Genomic DNA, 13375 nt, shown 5'->3' on the forward strand with positions numbered 1-13375 from the left:
ATCTATCCAAATAAATGTGAGATATTGTGTTGCACCTACAATACTCCTGTATTTAATACCATTAGAAAGAGGATCATCAGACCCCTTGGATAATTTGCAATTAGAAGCCATAGGTGTAGTAATGGGATAAGCTATATTTCAAGAAAGAAATGAAGAGGACCAAGATCTTTAACAACAAATTTAAGACTCATAGTTTGAATCAGAGAATCAAACTAGAGAAGGGTGAGATAACAAGAATATCATCAACATAAATTAAAACATAAATCCTTTCAATAGAGGTAACACAAGAAAAGTGAAGAGTTCACTGTTAGCACACTAAAAGCCATTATTAAGTAAGAATGAACTTAGTTTATCATATCATGTATACATGGGGCTTGTTTGAGTCCATAGATGGATTCAAGCTGCTTGCAAACATAATTTGGATGATTTGGATCAACAAATCCTTGAGGCTGGCATATGTACATAGTTTCTGTTAGTGTTCCATGAAGGAAAACATTCTAGATATCAAGTTGGGGAATTGGCCAATTATTAGAGATAGCAATGGAGAGGAACACCCATACATTTGTTGCTTTGACAACAGCGATAAATGTCTCATTGTAATCAACTCCCGCGTGCTTATAAAAATGCCTTAGCTACAAGTCATGCTTTATGGCATTCAATGGACCCATCAAGTTTACTTTTCAAATGAAACAGATTCATGGACTGTTGAAATGGTACCAGCTCCCATGTATCATTACGAAGGAGATCATTCTTCTCTTCGGTTATAGTGCTACGTTAGTTGGGATAAGAGCATTAGGTTTGAAGATTTCACCCTTGGCTCATATTAACAAGGGGTGCTTTTATTAGGTGGTGGTGGGTTAATTTTTGGTGATGGCACTACAATAAAAACGAGCAAAGTCGGCAGTTTAGAGCCGGCGGTCTAAATGACTACCGCTATAGTAATGTCTGACGTGGCGGTCTTTGCAAGGCCGCCGCCTAAATCCGATTTAACATCTGGCACGGCGGTCTAATAGGCCAAGCACGACGGTTCTAAGCTTAAACCGGTCTAATCTCATAAGGGGAAAGCACACGGGGAAGTCAAAAATACTCTTCCCGCGTGAATATTGTGATTCCTCTTCGACAAAACAAAGTGTTCGCAGAGAGCCTTTTGCAGCATAACCTTTTGACGAAGAAGAGATCATTTTGATGAAGAGAAGGACGACTTCTTTAGGGAAAACAAGCATGGTGCGACTCCAAACTAGCATTGAACTTGTTCGTTGTTTGCTTGTGAAGGAGGACGACTTCTTTCCTTTTTTTCTTTGATTGAACGGGATTAACAAAGAAATCTTCTACCCTTGTTCGTTCGAGTAGGAGAAGAGAAGGTTTTCTATTGTTCTGCATCAATAACAAATCTACTGAGAACTACATCAAAGGTACGATGCTTGTGTTTTTTCCCCTATTTTAAATGTTCCTGTGCACACAGAGATTGGGTGGGGTTGTTTTTTTCCTAGGTCAATATGTTCTGATGAGAAACCACGATACAATGCTTGTGTTTTCCCCTATTTTAAATGCTTCTGTGCACACAGTATATCATTTCCTACAAATAAAAGGCGTGTTTTTCCCCTGTCTAGGTTTGGAGAATGGAATCTACACAGCAAGCCTTTGGTTTGCAGAGACAAAAATCAGTGATGCAAGCTCAGAATCTTGGAAAGTCTTGAAAGGCATGTTTTTGACATTTATATATAGGTATGCATATAATATACTAGGTCTATGTCATTGAATCCATGAAGCTGCATTGTTATTTCAACCCGTTTCTAATTAGTTGAACCCATCCATTGATGAGAATATAGATCAACCTTAAATTAAATTGTATATATAGATAACACAACTCATATATGTGTCTTTTAATAAAAGGCAACTTTCCTTTCTCTCATTGTAGTATACTCAATGGAGCTTATCAAGGGTTTTTTGTCCACAACTTAAAAGATTTACTAAAACAAACATCAGAAGAGAATCTTTGAATAAAATTTCTTGCCATGGGTCTTGAACTCATATTTCAATTATTAAATCTCTCAAGTTTATCTTACATACAAAATACCAGAAGCTAACCAAAAAAAACCGTTAAGTTTCATGCATATTTGTTAATCTTTATGTGTTTTTAGTTTGTCTATATATACCTGATGCCCCAAAAGATTTCCTTGGTTGTTAAAGCTATGTTTTCAATGTTTTAGAGTAATCTACAATTAAAAGAGTTTGATATAAGAAAGGAGGCAGGTGGGGCCTCTAATAAAGCTGTTCAGAAAGAATTTAAGGCCAATGTACCAGAGAACTTTCTTGAAATTCATCTTTTCTGGTCTGGAAAAGGTACTTGTTGCATACCTGAACAAGGTTACTATGGACCATCTATCTCTGCCCTGTTTGTAACTTCAGCTAATATATTAGGAATTGATGGATGAATCTATTTTAATGAATGAATGTAAAGAATCAGGTAATCTTTTATTTTTTTTTTTAAATTACTGATTATGGATTTCTTGGTCAGACTTCACACCAACTGTTAATGGCCTTCCACCAACAATCACAATAAGTGAGGGAAAGATAGAATTGATTTGGAACTCAGGGTTAGAAAGATGATCATAACCACTAGGAAAAACAAATAGGCTTGTTAGGGATCATGGCCCTCCTCCTTGGAAGCTTTTGGTTCATTTCTTTCTATGGCACAAAACATGGAATTATTGTCTGGCATTATAATATAATGGATTTTCAATAGGTGACATGAAAAGGGTATCATATCAGACCATACCTTCCAGTTTATCCTTGAACATCTTTCTCTTATAGCCATATATATGCTTGCACATTTGTGTGTGTGTTACATAACTAAGCATGTAAGGGGAGAATTCCTTTTGTTATTTGTTGCTTATATTTTCTCCAAACAATTCCTTATAATTCTTGGTTTCATGGTTTTTGAATATTTTGTAAACCAAAGAAGTCTTCTCGTTTATATGTACATATACTGATAAGGACTTTAAGTTGAATTTTATGCTTTCTACAGGGCGTACTTTTAGATGGGAGGTTAATGGCTGTGAAACAACTCTCTGTGGCATCCCATCAAGGAAGAAGTCAATTTGTAACAGAGATTGCTACCATATCTTCAGTTCAACAATGTAACCTTGTCAAATTATATAAATGTATTCGCATATATGGAATACATTAGATGCCTTATATATATATATATCCAAATGATGCCACTGATTTTCAGGAAATACTTTGAATCTTGATTGGCACACCCGTTATAATATATGCTTGGGAGCAGCAAGAGGGCTAGCTTATCTTCATGAAGTGTCGACCTAGGATTGTACATAGAGATGTCAAGGCTAGTAATATTCTACTTGATGCTGACTTACATCCCAAAATTTTGGATTTTTGTTTGGCCAAGCTGTATGATGACAAGAAGACCCGCATTAGTACCCGAGTTGCCAGAACAATGTAATCACCCGAAAGCATTACTTACATCACTTTTCTATCTTAATTTACTTTTTCTTTATATTTATGATCTTTGGTCTATATAACAAAGTAACATCAGTTTTGGTTGATGTCTGTTAAGTGGCTATTTGGCACCAGAGTATGCTTTGCGTGGGCGTCTAACTGAGAAGGCTGATGTGTTTGGATCTGGTATTGTTGTTCTAGAGATCATTAGTGGACAGCCAAATTTTTACTCCAGCTTGGATCCAGAGAAGATATATCTTCTTGAACTGGTAAAAAAAATGAAAATTGTTGTTTTCACTTGCACTATTTATAGACATATAATCCCTTACTGTGTTTTTCATTTTTGTTTGATCATTTAGGCATGGAATCTACATGAAAATAACTGTGAGATTGAACTCATTGACCCAAGACTGAGTGAATTTGATGAAAAAGAAGCCTACCAACTTATAAGACTAGCTCTATTATGCGCTCATGTATCACCAGCATTGAGTCCCAACCAAAATTTGTAAGCCCATATTTGTCTTTAATAAGCCTTCTCCAGAGGCTGCATCTTTCCTTGTTGAACCTGAGTCCCAACCAAAATTTGTAAGCCCTTATTTACAATTTTGATGCACATATGGAAAGGCAAGGGACTTATGATGTTTTTCTGAGTAGATGTTTTATGTTAATTGTTAGATAGGAGGTGGGGACCACAGTAATTATGTGAGTCCAAATTTTATTATGGTTTTGAGTGTTATATATGTTGTTTTATGTTTTGCCGCCCTATAAGGGCATAGTTGTCTTTGTACTGTTCTATTATTTTACTATAAATAATAAGTGAAGGGGGCGGCCAGATTATTGCTCTCTTTTCTTTTCAACTTCTCTTCTTCTCCTTCTCTCTTCCTTCTTTCTTTAAGAAACTACTTTCTTTCATATTTTTTAATTCAGCAGATTCCTACTTGGTATAAGAGCATCGGCTAGGGTTTCTTGAAGCATTCTCATGCAGCCCTAGATCAGCCGACTGCATGAAGTAGTAAAGGGCTGATTGATCTGGTATAGATTGCCCAGTTCTTGGAGTTTTTCGTGGGATCTAGACATTAGGAAGGTGATCTTCTATTCGGCATCAAAATCAGGAAGAACTGGAGTACGGTGAAGAGTCCTAGAAAAGTTGGATTATTTGTTTTTGATATGATCTTGGGTGCCTAGGTATTGTTAGTTTTCTTTTGATTTTCTGAAGAGGGCGGTTTGGTTTTTGGAATTTTCTAGACCTCTTGGAGTGATCGATTCACTTTTCTCTCTGTTGGGAGGCGTGAGGAGGAGAGAGATTTCCCTTTAGCTAGGGTTTTCTTCTTCCGGAAGGGTTGGTTTCTGTGTATGTGATATTAAATTATTTTTTGAAGGTCTCCGATCTATTTTTTTCTTACTATTGAGCTATTTGAAGTAAAATGGAGAGTTAGAATACTGAGATGAAATCTACCGGTATTGTGGGACTGGGTGTTGGAGGTAGTAGTGATATTTTTGGGTCTTGGATCATTACTACAGTAAAACTTGATGGTACAAATTATTTGGAGTGGGCATAATCAACTAAGATGGCTATTGGTGCCCGTGGAAAATTAGGGTATCTCACTGGGGAAGAGAAGAAACCTAATACAGACTCTTCCCAATGGGTGCAAGAGAATTACCTGGTAATGTCCTGGTTGTGTAATTCTATGTTACCTCATATTGCAAAAAATTTCCTATGGGCTAATACTGCTAAGGAGATTTGGGATGGAGTGACTGAAACCTACTCTCATAAGCAAAATGAAGCCAGAGCCTATCAGTTAAGAAATCAACAGATAAGTATGAAACAAGGAAAAAAACCTCTTGCTATGTATTTTTCCATGCTGAAAACCCTATGGTAGGAAATAGATCACTTAGAAACTGTGGTATGGGAAAATGTAAATGATGCAACAACTTATCACAGACTGGTAGAGAGGAATAGGGTTTTTGAGTTCTTGGCAGGGCTGAACCCTGAATTTGACATTGCTAGGCAACATATTCTTTCTAGGGAGGGTGTGACATTCTCTCAGGCCTATGCTTTTGTCTCTAAAGAGGAGAGTAGGAGGAATGTAATGCTGAGACAGCCTAGGATTGACTAGTCGGCTATGGTTGGTACAACAAAACCTAAGCCGAATGGAGACAGGGGGAGTAGTGAGACTAGAAGGGAAGATAAGAAGGACTTGGTGTGTGATTATTGCAAGAAGCCTAAGCATACCAGGGACACTTGTTGGAAGCTTCATCTAAATCTTATGCCTGATCGGATAAGAAACAAGAAGGGGAATGCAAATGTAGTCACTACAGGAGACTCTTCAGCCCCTCTCTCCCAAACTAATTGGGAATCCATTGCAGTAGCAGTAGTGAGAACAGAATTAGAGAGGTTTGGACAACTTATGAGTAAGAAAGATTCACCCAGCTCTAGCCTTCCAGATGGATAGCAGAATGCAGGAGCCAACTACACCACTTTCATTGCACATACAGGTAGTTCATATGCAACTACAAATCTTGCATCCACTTCAAGTAAGGAGGGACCTCCCTAGATTATAGACTCAAGAGCATCTGAGCATATGACTAATACCTCTACCATTTTCAGTTCCTATCAGTTGTGCTCTGGTAAAGACAGATTCTCTACAGCAGATGGTTCACAAATGTTCATTGCTAGGAAGGGGACGGTTAGCCAATGATATAACTGTCTTCTATTTTACATGTCCCTAGACTTCATACCAACCTACTGTTTGTTAGTTCTTTGACAAAAAAATTGAATTGTTTAGTGACCTTTCTTCCTGGTAATTATGCTTTGCAGGATCTGGAGTTAAAGAAGATTGGGAGTGGTTGTGAGGTGAATGGAGTCTACCTTCTCGATGAGATTTCGAGACATCAGGGCCATCATGTTAACAACAACAGTAGTAGTAGGTCAAAGTTAGTGAACCAGATTATTCTTTGGCTTAATCGCTTGGGACATCTTTCGTTTAGTTCTTTGAAATGTCTTTTCCCAAAGTTGTTTGAGTCTATTCAATTATCTACTTTGGAGTGTGAGAGTTGTCAGTTAGGAAAGCATTATAGATAGTCTTTAAGCCAAGTAATAAAAGAAGTACTTCTGCTTTTAATATCATTCACATTGATGTATGGGGGCCATATCAAATCCCTTCCATGGGAGGATTCTGTTACTTTCTCTTATTTGTGGATGATTATACACGATATTCTTAGATATGTTTAATGAGATCACATGATGAGGTTCCTAACTTAGTACGACAATTCCACCAGATGGTTCTCACATAAATTGGAGTGAGCCACTATGGGTAGCCTCACAGCAATATCAGCACCAGCAAATGATGGTTGACTCCACACATCCTCAACCCACACCACTCTCTGTCAGTCCTTCTAAAACTCCAGATTCGGCAGATACAGTTCCAGGTATTCCTCTTGAGCCTGAGACTATTATGTTTTCTGATGATAATGTTTCTGTCCCTAACACCATTGTTGTCGCTGATCCCACTGACCTTGATCTTCCCATTGCACTTCGTAAGGGGAAGAGAAAGTGTACAACCCACTGCATTTCACACCATATTTCCTACAGTGCCTTATCACCCTCCTACCGTGCTTTTCTTTCTTCCCTGGATTCTGTGTTTATACCAAGGAATGTTACTGAGGCTCTCTCCAAACCTGAGTGGAAAATAGCCATGCAAGATGAGATGTATGCTTTGGTCAAAAACCAAACTTGGGAAATAGTTGATCTCCCCCCAGACAAGGATACAGTTGGATGTAGATGGTTATTCATAGTGAAGTATAAGGTCGATGGCAAGATAGAGAGGTACAAGGCAAGGTTGGCAGCAAAAGGGTATACTCAGACCTATGGTGTTGATTATCTAGAAACCTTTGCACTAGTACCTAAGATGAGTTCAGTTCGTATCCTTTTATCTCTAGCAGCCACCTATTCATGGCCCTTGTTCCAGCTTGATGTAAAAAATACTTTCCTCAATGGTGACTTACAGGAGGAGCTATATATGGACATTCCAACAGGCTTTTATGAAAATGTTGGTAAATGAAAGGTGTGTAGACTCAGAAAATCTCTGTATGGAATGAAACAGTCACCTAGGGCTTGGTTTGACAGGTTTAGAGGGGCACGCATCCATTTTGGATACACACAGACACAGTCTGATCACACCTTCTTTGTGAAGAGGAGAGATACTCTGGTGTCAATTCTGATTGTGTATGTGGATGATATAGTGGTGACAAGAAATGATTTGGAGGAGATTGATGATCTCAAAAAATCATTGCAGTAAGAATTTGAGATCAAAGATCTTGGTGAGCTCAAATACTTTTTAGGGATTGAAGTTGCAAGATCCAAGCATGGGATCTTCATTTCACAAAGAAAGTATGTACTTGACCTACTACGAGAGACTGGGAAGCTGGGGACCAAACCAACAGACACTCCTATTGATCCAAATCATAGAATTAATGGTGTGGATGGTGAATTGGTAAAGGATGTGGGGAGATATCAAAGAATGGTGGGCCGACTGCTGTATTTGTGTATGACACGACCAGATCTTTCTTATGCTGTCAGTGTTGTGAGTCAGTACATGCATGCACCTCGGGTTCAACACTGGGAACTATTGAGAGAATACTTGCATATCTGAAAAAGCACCCTGGCAGAGGCATTCTTTTCTCAAATCATGAGAATCTGAAGCTAGAATCCTATATAGATGCAGAGCAAGCAAGATGCTTAGACGACAGGAGGTCTACATTAGGAGTGTGTACCTTTGTAGGTGGAAACTTGATCTCCTGGAAGAGTAAGAAGCAAGCGGTTATGGCAAGGTCAAGTGCAGAGGCTGAGTATAGATCCATGGCTCATGGTGTCTCAGAACTTCTTTGGGTTAGATCTCTTTTGAGTGAGATTGGGATGAAAGCAGAGGAACCTATGATGTTATACTGTGATAATCAGGCTGCAATCAATATTGCCCACAATCCAATTCAGCATGTTAGGACAAAACACATTGAAGTTGATAGACACTTTATAAGAGAAAGGGTAACGACCAGAGAAGTTTGTTTGCCTTATGTCTCTTTAGAGTTGCAGCTGGCTGATGTTCTCACTGAAGGGGTGGCAAAGAACAAGCTTGAACATGATCTACACAAGTTGGGAATGTGTGACATTTACTCCCAACTTGAGGGGGAGTGTTGAAGATTAATTAGTTTTATGATGTTTTTCTAAGTAGATATTTCAAGTTAGTTGTTAGATAGGAGGTGGGGACCACAGTAGTTATGAGAGGCCAAATTTTATTATGGTTTTGAGTGTTATATATGTTGTTTTATGTTTTGCTGCCCTATAAGGGTATAGTTGTCTTTGTACTGTTCTATTATTTTAGTATAAATAATAAATGAAGGGGGCGGCCAGATTATTGCTCTTTTTTCTTTTCAACTTCTCTTTTTCTCTCCTTTTCTTTCTCTTCCTTTTCTCTTCAAGAAACTACTTTCTTTCGTATTTTTTAATTCAGCAGATTCCTATTGGACCAACTTAGGTGATCACTTGGGTAGTGGGATCATGAGTTGGTTGACAAGTTGCACATCCTCGGGATGTTTCTGCAATCCATCCTCAGTTGAAACATGAATGGAAGTGGCACCTCTTTAAAGAAATTACAGATACAAAATATTTGAATAGAACAACAAGAAGTTATAGCTTTCTAGAGAAGGTTGAGGAGCTCTAGAACCATACTCACAAGGAGAATTCCAGTGCTAGCACTGCTGATGAAGCCTTCTCCTACAGAGATTGGAATGGAGAATGCTTGGACAGGGTTTCAGTCCTGGAGAGCAACTGCACGAAAGGTATGTGCTGGCTCTGCATCTGTTATCCTTCAATATTTGGTGTTATATTTGAAATCTTTTGTTTTTATTTTTCTAAGTGGTTAAGTTTTAAGCTGATTGCCTTTTTTTGATAGTAATCACTTCACACATACATGTAACATACAGAAGAAAGAATAATTTATTACCTGGAATTTTGAGTAAAGTTGGAACAACCCACTAGAAAAACTAGATGCAGTCAAGTTGTTGAAAGGAACCTACTTAGTTTAGGCTACACACATTCTCACTTCTGTATGAAAAAACTAGATGTGGCAAAATTGATTTTTAGGCTACACACTTCTTCACTTCTTTTTTGGAACCCAGTTCTTAGAAATGTTGACTTGCTCGAACAAATCTCAAATATATGCATCTAGCTATAATACTATTGTTTTGGACCTCTTTTGATATAAAAAAAGTTCTAAAAATATAATCAAGATATATATTTTTTATTTTGTATTTTAATTGGAATAAGTTGGTGAATTATCAAATCAGACAATCGAACCAATATTCGAGCTATGATCCTTTGTGTCTGATCCGAGTTTGAGAATATTGCTAACATGTAAATGAGATTCTAGTGCAGACCTGCTACTGGTTTCCTAAAATAGAAATGCATGCACCTTCGAGAGTGTAAGTACAGACGACCATAGGTGGTTTATATTCACATACTCGAAGTCCAAGGTGCATTTTGTAATGTAAATCCAGCAATGGATTGATTCAACTAAATTAATAGCTAGGTAATCTGCAGACCCTAGAGATTGAGATTAATTCGTGAATATCTGTCATGGCTTCCCACATTCAATACTGTGATGATGACAAGACCAGGGGTTGAAGGAACTAGGTTATGAACTTCACAAGAGCCTTTACTAATTTGCAGCTGTAAAAGAGAAACTTCAGTGTAAAGAACTAAATTAAAGCATAAATCCATATCTATATATCAGGTTTAATTTAAGGGAACAACAAAACGTATATTACTTGGAGTGAGGTGTGTATTAAGTAGTCATGTCTCCTGGATTATTAGAATAAGTGAATCTATATCATGCAGTTACCCCAGTGAATCACCTTGTTTTGCCATGAAAACCACTGTGAAGTGCCCAACGTACACCCTCCTCACTTTATTGCAATCTCTTTGTACATTACAGAAGACAGGACAAGCTCAACATATTGCCCCTGCTGTTTGATAGGTTTAAGCTCCCAAAACTCATCAAACCTTTGGGGCATGTGGTTTGAGTTCTCAAAACTCAACATATTGCTTTTCCATACAGAAGTGAGAATGTATTTTTATTTTGTACTTTTGGCCTGAACTCAGCAAGGCTGCACACATCCCAATTATTTGTATGGGATACTGCAGTCTGGTCCTAGTTATTATCAATTGGCAGTGATGTTTCCAACTCTACAAGACCTCAGGAACAGGTTTCTCCTGATATATCTTCAGATTTTCCTTCTATATCCAACAATTTGGTTGAAGGGCATACTTGCTCACAGACACACATGGAAGGTCTGAGTACGGGTGATGACAACTGTGAAGATATTGGAAAAAGACTTAAAAATCTATCTCTGATATCAGAATCTGAAACCCTGGATGGTGATCATAAGGTCTCATTTGCAACATTGTTAACAATTTGTGGGCAATCGGCTCCTTCAACATTATTAGATGTCTTCTCCCAGTATTGGTTGATTTCTTCCTAAAGTGCTTGAATTCTTTTTTAGTTGTCCTTTATCCTCTTAATTCTGGATTATTGTTGTTGGATGTCATTTAAGTCATTGTTATGGTAGTATTCTGTTATTTTCAGTGATGATTTATCAGAAGATGCATAAGGATCCTTGTTCTTTCTTTTATTTTAAATTTGTGTGAAGGTGTCGGCATGTTTCAACTTGAATATATAATATGATATTGGTCATATGTTTTCTTTTATATTTTCTCCTTTCCTTCCATGGTAGAATTTGGAAATGCATTTTATGATCTCAACAACTCCAAACTATCTAATTATTTGGTGCCAAGAACAGCATTTTTTGCTTATTGATAAAGAAAAAAAAAAGTGTTTGTTTGATATAATTTAGGAAGATGACATTGCATTTAATGGAAATTTGAAACTTTCTTGGGATCAGTGATCCAAACAGTATTATCAAGATTGGTGAAGGAACATATGGAGAAGCCTTTAAGGCTGGTGCAACTGTTTGCAAGATAGTGCCTTTTGATGGAGACTTTAGAGTGAATGACGAAGTGCAAAAGGTATCAACCATTTTCTTTTGTTTTATGATCTCAACAATGAAACTCTGAGGATATAGATATACATTAAACATAACCACATAAATGATTAATGTTGTCATTGAATGGTAGCCGTGTAGCTTGGTGTGATCTTCTTCTTCTTTTTTAATGAAATTATGCAATAACATAGACTTAAATTTTTCATCTAATTCACCACTGAAATTTGAAGTTTTCTTTTTCAGTTCTAATACTTCTAATCTACCTCCTCCAAAAAAAAAACATTGATGTTAGTTGTGTTGTAATCTAGAAAGTGCTTCTGCTATTCTCATTATTTCATGATTTTGTCACTCATCTTACTCCAAGTGTAAGCTGAATTGCTTGAGGAGGTCTTACTTGCCAGACTCTTAACCATTTAAGAAGACATGATGGTCATGTTTCAAATGCATCTACAGCATTCATTGAAACATTAAAGTATGCCAACTGCCCCTAGTGCCATGACCATGCTATTTGTATTTTAACAGTTCCAATGGGACTTCGGATCTACTGCAAACACGGGCACATGTGGGATCCATGTGTATAGAACACTGGCATGTTCACTCGTGATTAGTTATGTAGTTCGTTTTACACACTGGTGTTTGAAGCAGATCTTGACTGTCCCAATGGTGGTTAGCTTCCCTGCTTTATTGATAACATAGGAGGACTGAATATGTTGTTTTCTGTCAGATTAAATAGTTCCTAGGTGCAATAGAGGCCATTTTTTCTTTTATTTTTGGTATCTATAATAGAGGCCATTTCATGGTGCAATGGTAAAATCTTGGACCTGAGAAGAATGACAACATGGGTTTGAGTCTGTGAGTTGCCAGTTCATGAAAACAATGGCAAATGAATCTGTGGGTTGTGTTTTATTTGTTTGCTTTTGATGTAGTGCCCATGTGGGTTTTCATGTCAACCTTAGTTTCTTTTCCTATCTAATACTAGTATTTTTTGCAGGTCAAATTGGAACAAGGAATCGAAATGTTGAGCATTTTCAACAATTATGAAATTGATGTGTCCATCTTGGATGATTTCGATTTTTACCAGGATCACCAGAAAGCCATTCAGGAAAGGAAGAAATAGTAAGCCAGCTTGATGGCTGTCTTGGTGGCAATGAGCACCGGAATCCAGTCTCACTATCTAGTGACTTCATAAATTAGATGACCAAGAGATTTGTTCAAGTTGTTAGATTGGAAGAAATTGGTAAAGAAGACCTAATAACAGAGAAGGGTGGCTTTACTGTTGCTGTAGCTGTGGGTGCTGGAGTTAAATCTGAAGATGTGTTACATTATTCAAGAAGATTTTTTTAGATGCCTTGTACTGTTTTATATGTCAATTTTAAAAGCTTTTTATTTAAATTGTTTTTTATGTATTATCTGCCATGAGATCTATATTAATCAGGTACTAAAAAATGTAGAAATAAAATTGATATAAATAATGAAAAAAAAAGACAAAGCCGGCGGTCATACAATTGCCGCCTTACATAAAAAAAGACTCATGGCGGCGGTCCGAAGAGATCTAAGCCGGTGGTCTAGACCTCCACCATAAAACGGAAGAAATACTTCGACGGACCTAAGGCAGCAGTCCAAAGATATCTAAGCCAGCGGTCTAGACTGCCGCCTTTATTAACTCTAAGCTGGCAGTTCTGACATACTACCGGTTTAGAAATGATTGAATTGCGTCGGACCAGACCTCAAAGGTGGCGGACTTTTCTGTCTAAGCTGGTGGTCTTGACCTAGGCCAGCAGTGGTTTAGGGGGCAGACTCATGACCGCCGCCTTAGGTCTAAGCCGGCGGTCCTACGTCCACTAGCTTTAACCGTTTT

General features: G+C 37.6%; 1 long non-coding RNA gene across 2 annotated transcripts; it reads left to right on the forward strand.

The window, feature by feature from the left end:
- Positions 1-1105: 1105 nt before the first annotated feature.
- Positions 1106-12917, forward strand: LOC148874618 (uncharacterized). Of its 2 annotated transcripts, XR_016105336.1 has the most exons (7): positions 1106-1412; positions 1611-1725; positions 3029-3140; positions 3236-3462; positions 3581-3731; positions 11419-11542; positions 12509-12917. It is a non-coding gene; the product is annotated as an uncharacterized LOC148874618 (long non-coding RNA). The 2 variants fall into 2 exon arrangements; XR_016105335.1 differs by lacking the exons at positions 1106-1412; positions 1611-1725; positions 3029-3140; positions 3236-3462; positions 3581-3731 and adding an exon at positions 8970-9297.
- The last annotated feature ends 458 nt before the right edge of the window (positions 12918-13375 follow it).

Source organism: Nelumbo lutea, chromosome 1, assembly GCF_056320005.1.
Source record: "Nelumbo lutea isolate HS-2025 chromosome 1, American lotus-T2T, whole genome shotgun sequence".
NCBI lineage: Eukaryota > Viridiplantae > Streptophyta > Magnoliopsida > Proteales > Nelumbonaceae > Nelumbo > Nelumbo lutea.